An 11,482-nucleotide genomic window follows, 5' to 3' on the forward strand; every position below is an offset into this window, starting at 1 on the left:
GTGATGTGAAGCCTAATCTCCATAATGATTTCTAAATATACCCCTATCTTGTGAAAACACTGGGATTTCCCATGCTATTTATAGACACTTCACTTCCGGTGACCAGTACTGCACTGCAAGTCTGCTAACCCCACATGCCATTCTGAGGATTGTGAGCTGACATATGTAGAATCATGCTGATATATAGTCCTCTGCAGGTTAAAGTTAAGGTAAAGTCCAGAGAAGCCATTGAATATTGTGAAATTAGCATAGAAGCCTATGGGAAGTGGAATTAGTGGTTTTTGCTAAAGGCAACGGTTTTTGAGTTATTTGCAAAAACCTGCAATCTGACCCCTACATGTATGTTCTACTTTTAGTAACAGCAGCCATGTTTTTAATGGATCAAAAATCCCAACATTCAATTTGTTCTGAACACCCTAAGGTACAATCATGCCAAGTTTAAAACCTGTCAGCCCAGTAGTTTCAGAGGAGAAGATTTTTTAAAATTTGTCCACAACAACGATGACGACGACAGACGCCAAGTGATGGCATAAGCTCAATTGGCCTTTGCCCAGGTGAGCTAAACATGACTTTGTAATATCAAAAAAGTTTGTTTTCTAATAATACAAAATAAGTGTTTCTAATATTAAAAAATGATTTTTTAATATTACAAATTTATTTACTAATATTATAAATTCATTTTCTAATATTACAAATTTCATTTCTAATGTGACAAAACCCTTTTTTAATATTAAAAATCCAATTAAATTTCTAATATCAAAAACGATTTTTAATATTAGAAATTAATATTTTTTAACATCAGAAATTTTTTTTGTAATATTAAAAATGTGACTGATTTTGCAATATTGCAAAGTGCTTTTTAATATTACAAATTCATTTACTAATATTAAAAATTCAATTTGTAATATTACTAAATTAGGAATTTAGAATATAAGAAAATGAATTTTTAATACTTTAAAATGAATTTCTAATATTAAAAAATACCTTCTAATATTAAAAAAATGATTTTGTAATATTAAAAAATCATTTTCAAATAATACAAAATTTTGATTTTTGTCCTACATTTTGCATTGCCATGTCAGACATTGATAATTTAGATAATATATCATTTTGTGAACATATAAATGTGCTATAACACTTCCTTGGTGTTAATGTTATGGACCATACCTGTAATTCATCTGTTAATCCATCTACCTTATTCCTTCTGTCTCATCTAAGTCTAAAATCAACAAATTATAACTTCTGACTGCTATTTACTATATTCATATCTGCTTTCAGTTTTCAATTATTAAGAAATTAGATTGTCTGACTGATGTATGAAATTAAGTAAATTTATGCAGTATTTCCAGGAAGTAAATTATCTATGCAACTTTTGAAAAATTAAAAATCTGTTTTTACTTTCAATTTCATCACTATTACATGTGCAAAATGTACACATCTGAATCAACAACTGCATAGGTGTTAAGTAAGAGCCTCCAAATATTTTATAAAAAAAAATCAACATTTTCACACTTAAGTGCCTGCGGGATATTTAGCCACATTTGGTACTAGGAAGTATCTTCTGTCTTTTTTTAATCGTACTAAATTATTTCATTCTTGTCAAAACAAACTGATCTTGAACCTGTGATTAAAAACAATTAAGTAACTATCATTGTAACTTAGAGAAACATTGTGTGTCTCGTGTCATCCTTCATGGGATGAGATGTCACAAGATATCGCCACAGAGATATTGGAATTAGGTTCAAATAAGGTCTATTGCAAGACAATATGTCATGATAACAAACAAAAAAAAACAGCAAATCTGTGGCTTTGAAATTTTTTTTTAAGGGAGGGCTCCCACTTCGTGTATGCAAGTGATAAAATATTAGTAAAATATTGCTACCTAGTTGTTGAGCACTTTAAACAATATAATATTAGTAGATAAAAATATGTAAACATCAAGATAACACTCTAGTGTCAAATATGAAATAAATTGCTACAAGGGTCAGAGCTTAATGCAGTTTATTACAATGCACATACATCTCTTACAAGAAAAAAGAAGATACGAAAGCAGTTGAGATGACACTTTAGTTGTCCAATTAAGAAAAGAATGCTTGAAATTTTAAATTTTGACACAGCAAATGTTTCTAACACAAAATAAATGAGGTTTAAAAAATTAAATGGGGAAAATTGTTTATTTATGGGCCAAAATCGAAAATTAAATTACATGTTTACATTTGACTTATCAAGCAATCCAATAAGAAATTAGCCAAAAGACAATGTATACACTGATACATATACAGTTTTATCAAATGCTTGTTTTTGCGTACCCTTTCGGCTATTTGGCCAAAATCGTGAATCGCGTGTTTCCAGGAGTGTATGCAAACATTTACTGTAGTCTGTACTATTACTGAAATAGATCAGGGAGTGTAATATAAATCCCTGAATAGATCAACAACTAACAAGTTTCAGTAATCTGCACTTTTGCAGCGAAAAGTAGTTTTACTACTTGTTAATGTGGAAATCTTTAAACTAAGTTTCACTTTCCCTCACGTTTTTTTTTTTTTTTTTTTTGGAAACAAATAATCTTTCGTTACTTCTCTCGCTTTGTTCTTATCATTACAGATATAAGATAACCCCCGAAGTTTACCGATTTAAGAAGTTGCTAAAACATGGTATTTCAAATTCGATAATTTTAGTTCTCGCCAAATCGAAACAACCTATGAATTTTTAATCGAGTTAAAACTATTTTGTCTAACATCAAAATCTAAGCACTTGGCCTAAACTTGAAAACAGGAAACAGAGCAAACAGAATAAATACAATTACAAATGAAACAGAAGATGAAGTGATAAAGTCATCACACTAAGAAGTATTTTCAGCACTTTAATAATTATAACCAGAGAGCTATGATTTAATTCATTTAACAAAGTTTAACACAATTATATTTGAAATGGTGAAATTTTATCCAAATATAGGCAAATTAAATCTAAATGATACAAATACGAATACGAAAACTTCATTTAGATTAGGTACAAATAATAAGACAACATATGCTCTGTTGAGCTTTTAACAGAATTTCTAGGGATAAAAAATCACATTAATACAGTAGACAACTAGACGTTTTATTGATCTTGAACTTTATAAACCATAAGCAAGTCAACTACTCCCACTATCGAGAACTTATTTCTATTTTTTTTTTAAGGAAATCGAAATGTATCTCTCACCACCTTTTAAAGTTCCAACGTCCTTACATGATGCATGGTCGTGTGATTACAGATTGCAATAGAGAAAATGTATCTGCACTGATTTTAGTAATAAGACCTAGCTATGTTGCTCATTCGATAGTGTATCAATCTAGCTATTGAGTGTCAATTTCGGTGGGTTCTCAATCTTGTAAAACGCACACGTAATTCTACATGGAGATATCTTGTCTCCGTGAGAAAGAAACTTCATATCAGTCAATTAAATTGTGATGCCACCCGTAAAACTTCTGTAGTGATGATATCAACACCGGATGAACATATCCCTGACTTTGAAGCTTAGTTGACAGTATCTGTACTTCACAATGAAAGTCCGTGTACATATCACATACTCAACAATAACGGATCAACTGTGAAAAGTGTATTTTCTCTTTAAGCTTGTGTAGGTATATTGCCAATAAGAAATGGGAAATTTACACAGGGAAAGTCGGAATCATTACGTTCGTCATACAGTTTTGATTTCAAACGCACTATATAATCTATTTTAAAATTAATTTCTAGGTGTGAAGCAGAAGAATGTGTTTAAGTTGTCTCTTTAATATCAAGTTCATTTGAGTAGATCAGATGTAAATAACCCAAATAAAGCTTTTAATTTTCTGTTACTGAACCCTGTATAAATGTTATTAATATTGTTTCATGGAATATTGAGAGTTTAAAGACAAAGCTTTATAGAGATCGTAACTCAATTGACCAAATACTTGTGTCACATGATATTATTTGCTTTATAGAAACATTCCAAAAGTTTGAAGGTGAATTTATAACTGTTTTTCCTGAATTTGAATGTTTCGAAAATTTTCGCAATGTAGATAATCAGACTTATGGTAAAGCTTCAGGTGGTTTACTTGTGCTGGTAAAGAAGTCACTTTTAAACTATGTAAAAATCAAACAAATACTTAAAAAATATTCAGACATGATTATTCTACATTGTCAAATGGGAAAAAATGATGTTATTTTTCTATTTTTGTACATCCCACCTGAAAACTCAATTTTTTATAATTACCAAAATACAGATAATGGTATAACTATTATTGAAGATGTATTATTTGAAATTCATACTATGTATGGTGATATAGAAATTATTTTAGCTGGTGACTTTAACGCTCGAACAGCAGAAATATTTGAATTTGCATCTGAAGACAATGACAATTATAATCCTGGTCTTCAATATATTTTTGGTAATGGCATAAACGAAGAATCAAACATGCCCAAACGTAAAAACAAAGACAAAATTGTGAACACTTTTGGTAAATCTTTAATTGATTTATGTAGTATGTATGATTTGTGTATTATAAATGGTCGAAATAATGGTGATATAGATGGCAATTATACTTATGTTTATTCAAATGGAGCTAGTACAATAGACTATATTATAACTAGCACTAGTTTGTTCAAAAGAGTCACAAATATGTCAGTTTTAAATTGTGATTTATCTAAGCATTTTCCTATGTCTTGTGCTTTAAAACTTTTTTGTAATGAAAGCATGAAAACATGCACAGAGAACACAGATGAGTTGATAAGATTCAGATGGAATGTAAATAAAAGCCAATTTTGTAAGGAGCTTTATGATGATACTGAATCTGCAGAAGCAGTTTCAAATCTATTAGATTTACTTGATGTAGATGTAAATGAGAGTGTCAATTGTTTAACAAGTCTTTTGCAAAACATTTGTAAAAAAGCTGGTTTGTTATGTATTAACAAAGGTGGTAAAAAGATGTGTAATCAGCCTGATTGGTTTGATAAAGAATGTCAAGGCTTAAAGATTAGAAAATGTAAACTTCTAAATGATTTTAGGGCTACTTATGATAAAAAGATATTATCTGAGTACATAGAAACAGATCAACATTTTCAAAAATTATGTGATGTAAAACAAAAAGATAAAAAACAACACAAGAAAGAAGAAATTATTAGTGCAGCTTCTAGTAATGATGCATGTAAATTTTGGAAACTTGTAAAGTTATATGTAAATTTTCAAGGTAAATCTGAAACTGATATTTCTTGTGTTGAGTGGAAACAATATTTTAATGATCTGTTAAATCCAAATACTACAGATAAAGATATTGATTTTTCAGACTTTGTAAATTTTTTTGTGAACAATCATGACAATAATTGTCAATTATGTGACGAAGAGTTATCTTTCTTAGACAATGACATTACTGAAGATGAAATTATATGTGAATTAAAAAAGCTGAAAAACAATAAGTCACCTGGTGATGATGATATACCTAGCGAATTGTACAAGTGTTTGTCTACTAGAATGTTACCTGTACTTTTAAAATTGTTTAATAAAATTTTACAAACTGGTGACTTCCCAGAAAGCTGGGTCACTGCTATTATCATTCCTTTATATAAAAAGGGTGATAAAAATTATCGTGGAAATTACAGAGGTATTTCTTTACTATGTGTCTTATGTAAAATATTTATGGGTGTAATAACCAAACGTCTTACATTATGGTCAGAATTAAATGAAAATATTGCTGAAGAACAAGCAGGTTTTCGAAGTGGCTATTCCACTATTGATGATATATTTATTCTTACAAGTATTATCATGAAATATTTATCAAAAAAGAGAGGTGTATTGTACTGTGCTTTTATAGACTTTTCCAAAGCGTTCGATTGTATTAATAGATCAAAACTGTTTTATTTATTGATAAACAAGAATTTACATGGAAATATGATAAGACTTTTACAAAATATATATAGAACTGTTAAAGCAAGGGTTAAAAGTACAAATGGTTTAAGCAATAGTTTCAGTTGTGATACTGGTGTGAGGCAAGGTTGTGTTTTGAGCCCTTAGCTGTTTGCGATGTACATTAAGAACTCGCTAGTGAGATGGAGTCAAATGGTGGTAATGGAATATTTATTCATAAAGACTTTCATGATTTAATGTTGTTACTCTTTGCTGACGACCTTGTGCTTATAGCCGATACGGGTATTGATCTTCAGAGATGTTTGAACTGTCTAGCATCATATTGTGATAAATGGAACATGACTATAAACATGGACAAGTCTAATATAGTTGTATTTAAAAATGGAGGTGTTCTGTCGAAAAATGAAAAGTAGTATTATAAAGATGAACTTCTCAAAGTTGTAAGCTATTATAAATATCTCGGAATCGTGTTCTCAAATCGTCTTAAATGGACCGTTTGCTGTAGAACTTTAACTAACCAATGTGAGAAGGCTTTAAATATTATTAAACATTGCTTATGTAAGCTTAATTGTAAAGATATGAACATTGGATTTAAACTGTTTGATTCTATGGCTGCCCCAATATTATACTATGGTGCAGAAATATGGGGTTTGGACAAAGTAAATGACATTGAAGCAGTACAGAATAAATTCTGTAAATGATTATTAGGAATTGGTATGAAAACGAACAATAATATAGCTAGAGGTGATTGTGGTCGTTACGAACTTTTCACAAATTATCTGTGCAGACCTATAAAGTACTTTTTACGTTTACAACGACTTGAATCCAACCGATTGCCTCAATTGTGTTATAAAATGATGTATGAAGCAAACAGTAATGGGCGTAAAAACTGGTGTACAAAAATACAAACTGTATTATTTATGTATGGTTTTGGTGAAGTATGGGAAAATCAAAGTGTAGAAAATGAAGTATTATTTTTTGAGATTTTTAAACAGAGGCTTAAAGATGTATGTTTGCAGAATTGGTCAGAATATTTATCAAATTCCTCTAAATGTGAGTTTTATACAAAAGTTAAAGATGGAATATATGTAAATGAAAACATTCAAAAGTTGTCGTATAATCTACGTTGGTATATATATTCTATTTTATGTTCAAATCATAAACTTGCCATAGAAAAAGGTAGACATGAAAACAAACCACGTGAAAATAGGCTTTGCCAATTATGTAATTATCAAGTGGTAGAAGATGAATATCATTTTGTTTTAATATGTCCAATGCTAGCTGATATTCGAAAATGTTTTTTACCTTCTTGGTGTCAAAACCATGTGTGTACAGAGAAACTTGTAACTTTGTTCAAGTCAAAAGATGTGAACATTTTAAGAAATCTGGCAATTTATATAAAAAAGGCATTGTTAGTTCGAGAAGAAATGCTGTCAATTTGAAAATACTTGTCAATTTGATATCTTGTATTATGTTTTTATTTTTTTTATATTTTTTTTTGCAAACATAAATATTGTTATGTGTAATGTCTGTATGAGCTTATAAAGCTATTGTATAATATGTTGTGTTAAATATTGTTCAAATGATGTAGTTGGCACAAATTATTAATTACTTATTGTAAATTGGTACCGTGGGCTGGAGGCCTTTATAGTACAATAAACATATCTTATCTTATCTATCTTAAAGCTTTTAATAAGAGACATCATCTATACAACAGACTGGGGTCGAAGGACTGGGTTACTTGTTTCTCTTTTTTTTTACTGTAGTAACCCTGGTAAAAATCCCATTTCATACGAATATAGGAGTGCAATTTGTTCTGCAGGTATGCTAATGGTCTGCTGAAACATCTGTCTTCTAAATTCAACAAAAACTTGTCAACCAGAAAGTCCACCATTTTAGCCTGCTTCAGTAGAATAAATTATCCTCAGGCATATAAAAATAGCTAATTGAAAGAGTAATCAAGGGAACCAAGGTTATAGCGGTAATCAAAAGAATGTAATCCAGGACAAAGACCAGACATGGAAAACAGACACACACAAAGAACATAAAGTAACTAAAATCACACATGCAAGGTAACAAAAGCAAATGACCAACTCGGACTCCACTAAAAACTGGGAGCATGAACCAGGTGCACCGGTCGGGTAAACGTCCTCTGCTTTTCTAGAAACACCCGCCGAGTTGCTCATAAAAAGTCAAGTCCGGGGTAGACAAACGAGGAAAGGAAAACCATGACCCGTTGAATAAATCAGTTTTCATGGTGCACATTTATACACCATAACGATCCATGAGTTCATGATGACGACCATAAAACTTCTGTAGTGATGACTTCAATCTTGAAGCAACATAACCCTGTTCCAGAAGCCTATTTGTTAGAGTTCAAGCGCAATACAAAAAGTCTACGTAGTTTCGGCAAGCTCTGGCATGACGCATGAGTTGTGATATGAACACTCCATTCACAGGTGTTGAAAGGATGTTGCCACTGATAAAAGGAAAGTTGACAATTTTGAATGAAAAGTCATCACGTTTGTCGTTAAGTTTGGTCAATAGTTTTCCTTTACTATCGATTTCTAAGTGTAGGTCAAGATATGAGGCTGACTTCACAGTGTCTGTAGTATCCTTTATCTCAAGTTCTTTGGGGGTAGATGCGATGTATCAAATTCCCGAAATCAGGATTGTTTAAAGATAATACGTCATCTATATAGCGGAAACTGAGATTAAAGTCTAGCCAAACGATATTCTTTCTTTCGGATCAGATCAGCTATAAAGTCAGCCTCATAAGAGTGAAGGAATAGGTCAGCAAGTAAAGGAGCACAATTTGTCCCCACTGGAATGCCGACCGTTTGTTGAAAAACACGTCCACCAAACTGGACAAATATGTTGTAGATTAAAAATTCCAGCATTTTGTAAACATCTTCTGTATATTTGGAAGATGATTTGGAACTATTTCTTACAAAATATGAGGAATCTCTACCAAGAACTATATATTTGTATCTAGGTGTACCATCTTTTTTGGAAAAACAACGATTTATAATGTTTTTAAGTCGGGATTTTAACTGAGTATGGAGAATAGAAGTATATGGTTTTGAAAAATCATAGGTTTAAATGCTATTGTATTCTGATAATAGTCTTGAACTGATTGTCTCCAAAAATCTTTCGAATTTTTTATGATCCACATTGAATTAATACCACTATGGGAATAACAAGTGTTGTGGTAGGATTGCAGATCCTCTTTGACAGTTGTGAGTTGAAAGAGATTTGGTGGTACATTTTGAAGATCCAGCTATGAAACTTAGTTTGTATGGATTCTTGTTGAGTTTAGGAATCCAGTACATAGACGGTAAATCACAAACATCGTACTTGATAGAGAGACCAAAAGAGGATAGCAGACTTTTGGTTTTCCACAATCTCTTCTTTGGAGAGTGTGGTAGCAGTATAGGTCTTATCACTGCTATTATTTTCTGTCTACCTCTGATAATAAACATTGGATGTAAAACTTCTTGCAGACAAAAACAATGTTGTTTAGGGCTTTGTCTGCTGGTACGACAACATATTTGTCATGTATAGTAGACAATGTTACATCGAGGTCTTTGAAAACCGATGTAGCCTTGGCACTCATTGACCTACTTAAATCTTTCATTTGTTTCAAAATTAAAGATCTCACGGCCTTTAACCACGCTGACAGAGAATCAACGTCTTCTTGTTCTCGTTTTATCAATTTATTTGTAAATAAGACTCCTGCCTTATTATTAAATGATATTTCCCTTTTATGAGCAATGACCATTGTATTAATATTAATGGAGAATACCACAAGTAAGAAAGCCCCTTGCTCAAAATTAGATGTTTAATGAGATTGGTACATTATACAAAGGAAACAGGGTAATTTTTAGCAATTGATATTTTATGTATTTAGAAACAAAAAAGACAGAAAACTGTAAGTAATTTAGTTTCGATACAATGACACGGTACCATATTACACATAAAAAATAAGCAACTTGTGTTTCTTTGAGTCCTTAATTTATTATCATAAGATACGTTGACATCCAGGCTGAGGTATATAATATTAAAAAGATCAAAGAGGGCATATAAATATGTAGTAAATTGATGACCATTGATAGGCAATAAAGCATCCACTAAGTCTAGGGAGTGTATATTAAAGTCCCTGGACTTAGAAAATCTAAAAAAAAAATGCATACTCCAACATTCACTCAAACTGTACCTTAACCATTTTACTTCATCCAGAAAAAAACAAGATTGAAGACAGGTTTACTGCACACATATAAAATAGAGAACTTGACAGGTTATAACATCACATATACATTGATTTAGCTCATTTTATATGTATGAAGAATTGAAACTCAATAAGACTGGATTTATTTGTCGAATTTGGAATAATTCAATATAAATCACATAAAGCCCAGCACCTTGAATTTAGCAGATAGGTTGGGATTCATCTTTTTAATGTGTGGGATACAAGTTGGCTGTGAATGTATTTTTTAGGACTAGGTTACTTTTTTATTATCTTTGAAAATTCTTGTATGGAAATTAGTTTTTATTGGTTTCAAGATGTAGAAAACAGATTGAATTGTCCATTAAATGGAACACCATTCACAGGGGATTTACAAACGTGAATACTAGTACAGCTGCATATTTGAAAATGGGAGCAAACCCCTGTGCCTAACGTATAAATTGTGATACTAGCTACTAAACAGAAAATACCAAAAAAAATAAGCCTTAACCTATATAATGTAGTTTTTTTCATTTTTGGTGGGGTAAGGGTATATATTTTAACTTTTTTGGTGGGGTAAGGGTGTATATTTGACATTTTAACTTTTTTTATACCAATAGAAGGCTAAGATAATAACATATCAATAGAGAATTACCCAAATGATAGGCCTTGATAAGCCCCAAGGAGGGTAGGGGGCTTCTTCATGAAATATATCTTTATAAAACATGAATTCTGAGAGTATTGTGTGCACACCAATGGTGTCCTCGTCCATCTGCACATATCACAGAACCTGAAATTTAACAAGTACCACCTTGCAAGGGCTTGATTCTAAAACACAAGTTAGATCTGTCTAGCAGAACAACTCTTAATTCATCAAAATGTAGCTACATACCAAATATCAAGTTTATGTCTCGAAAAACAATAAAAAGTATATACAGCTTGGAATTTGTTTAAAATTTATACTTTCAAGGGTCACAACTCAGCAAAAACAAAATTCAATCTTGAACTGTAACTCATTAATACGTGCATATCTAAGGAAAGGCAAGTTGGGCACACGCCCCCTTTAAAATTGATATATAAAACTAATTTTTCACAAGTTCATTCCCCCTAAAAATATTCCTGTCTTTCTTCACTCTGTCCCTTATCTCATTTATACCACCCTAACCTGAAATCAATTCAGAACTGTGGATGGGAAGATGATCCCGCCCCTCCTGATGAAAGTATGGCTAAGTCCACGTTTTGCATCATAAAAACCAAATTGATTCAGCTGAACATGCAAAATATGAGGTGGAAAATGGCATCATGTGATAAGTTTGAGCAGTTTCTGAGGAGTTGCAGATGAAAACTGTGAATGGAAGGACTGAAAGCTC

The 11,482-nt window shown here is 31.4% G+C and overlaps 1 protein-coding gene across 7 annotated transcripts in view; it reads right to left on the reverse strand.

Moving 5' to 3' along the window:
- The window catches only part of LOC148615519 (uncharacterized), a 57,996-nt gene extending 55,410 nt beyond the window's left edge, over positions 1–2,586 (reverse strand). For 2 of the 7 annotated variants that reach the window (XM_088581796.1, XM_088581790.1), the window contains exons 1-2: positions 2,310–2,540; positions 1,168–1,219 (exon numbers count right to left, since the gene is read on the reverse strand). The gene's annotated coding sequence lies outside the window, so the exon portion shown is untranslated. Of the gene's footprint in view, positions 1–1,167; positions 1,220–2,309 lie in introns of all 7 variants that reach the window. The other 5 variants (XM_088581794.1, XM_088581793.1, XM_088581797.1 and 2 more) reach the window with 5 other exon arrangements.
- Positions 2,587–11,482: the final 8,896 nt, after the last annotated feature.

Source organism: Perna viridis, chromosome 5 (assembly GCF_037379345.1).
Source record: "Perna viridis isolate PV_CMFRI_1.1 ecotype Kerala chromosome 5, ASM3737934v1, whole genome shotgun sequence".
Lineage (NCBI taxonomy): Eukaryota > Metazoa > Mollusca > Bivalvia > Mytilida > Mytilidae > Perna > Perna viridis.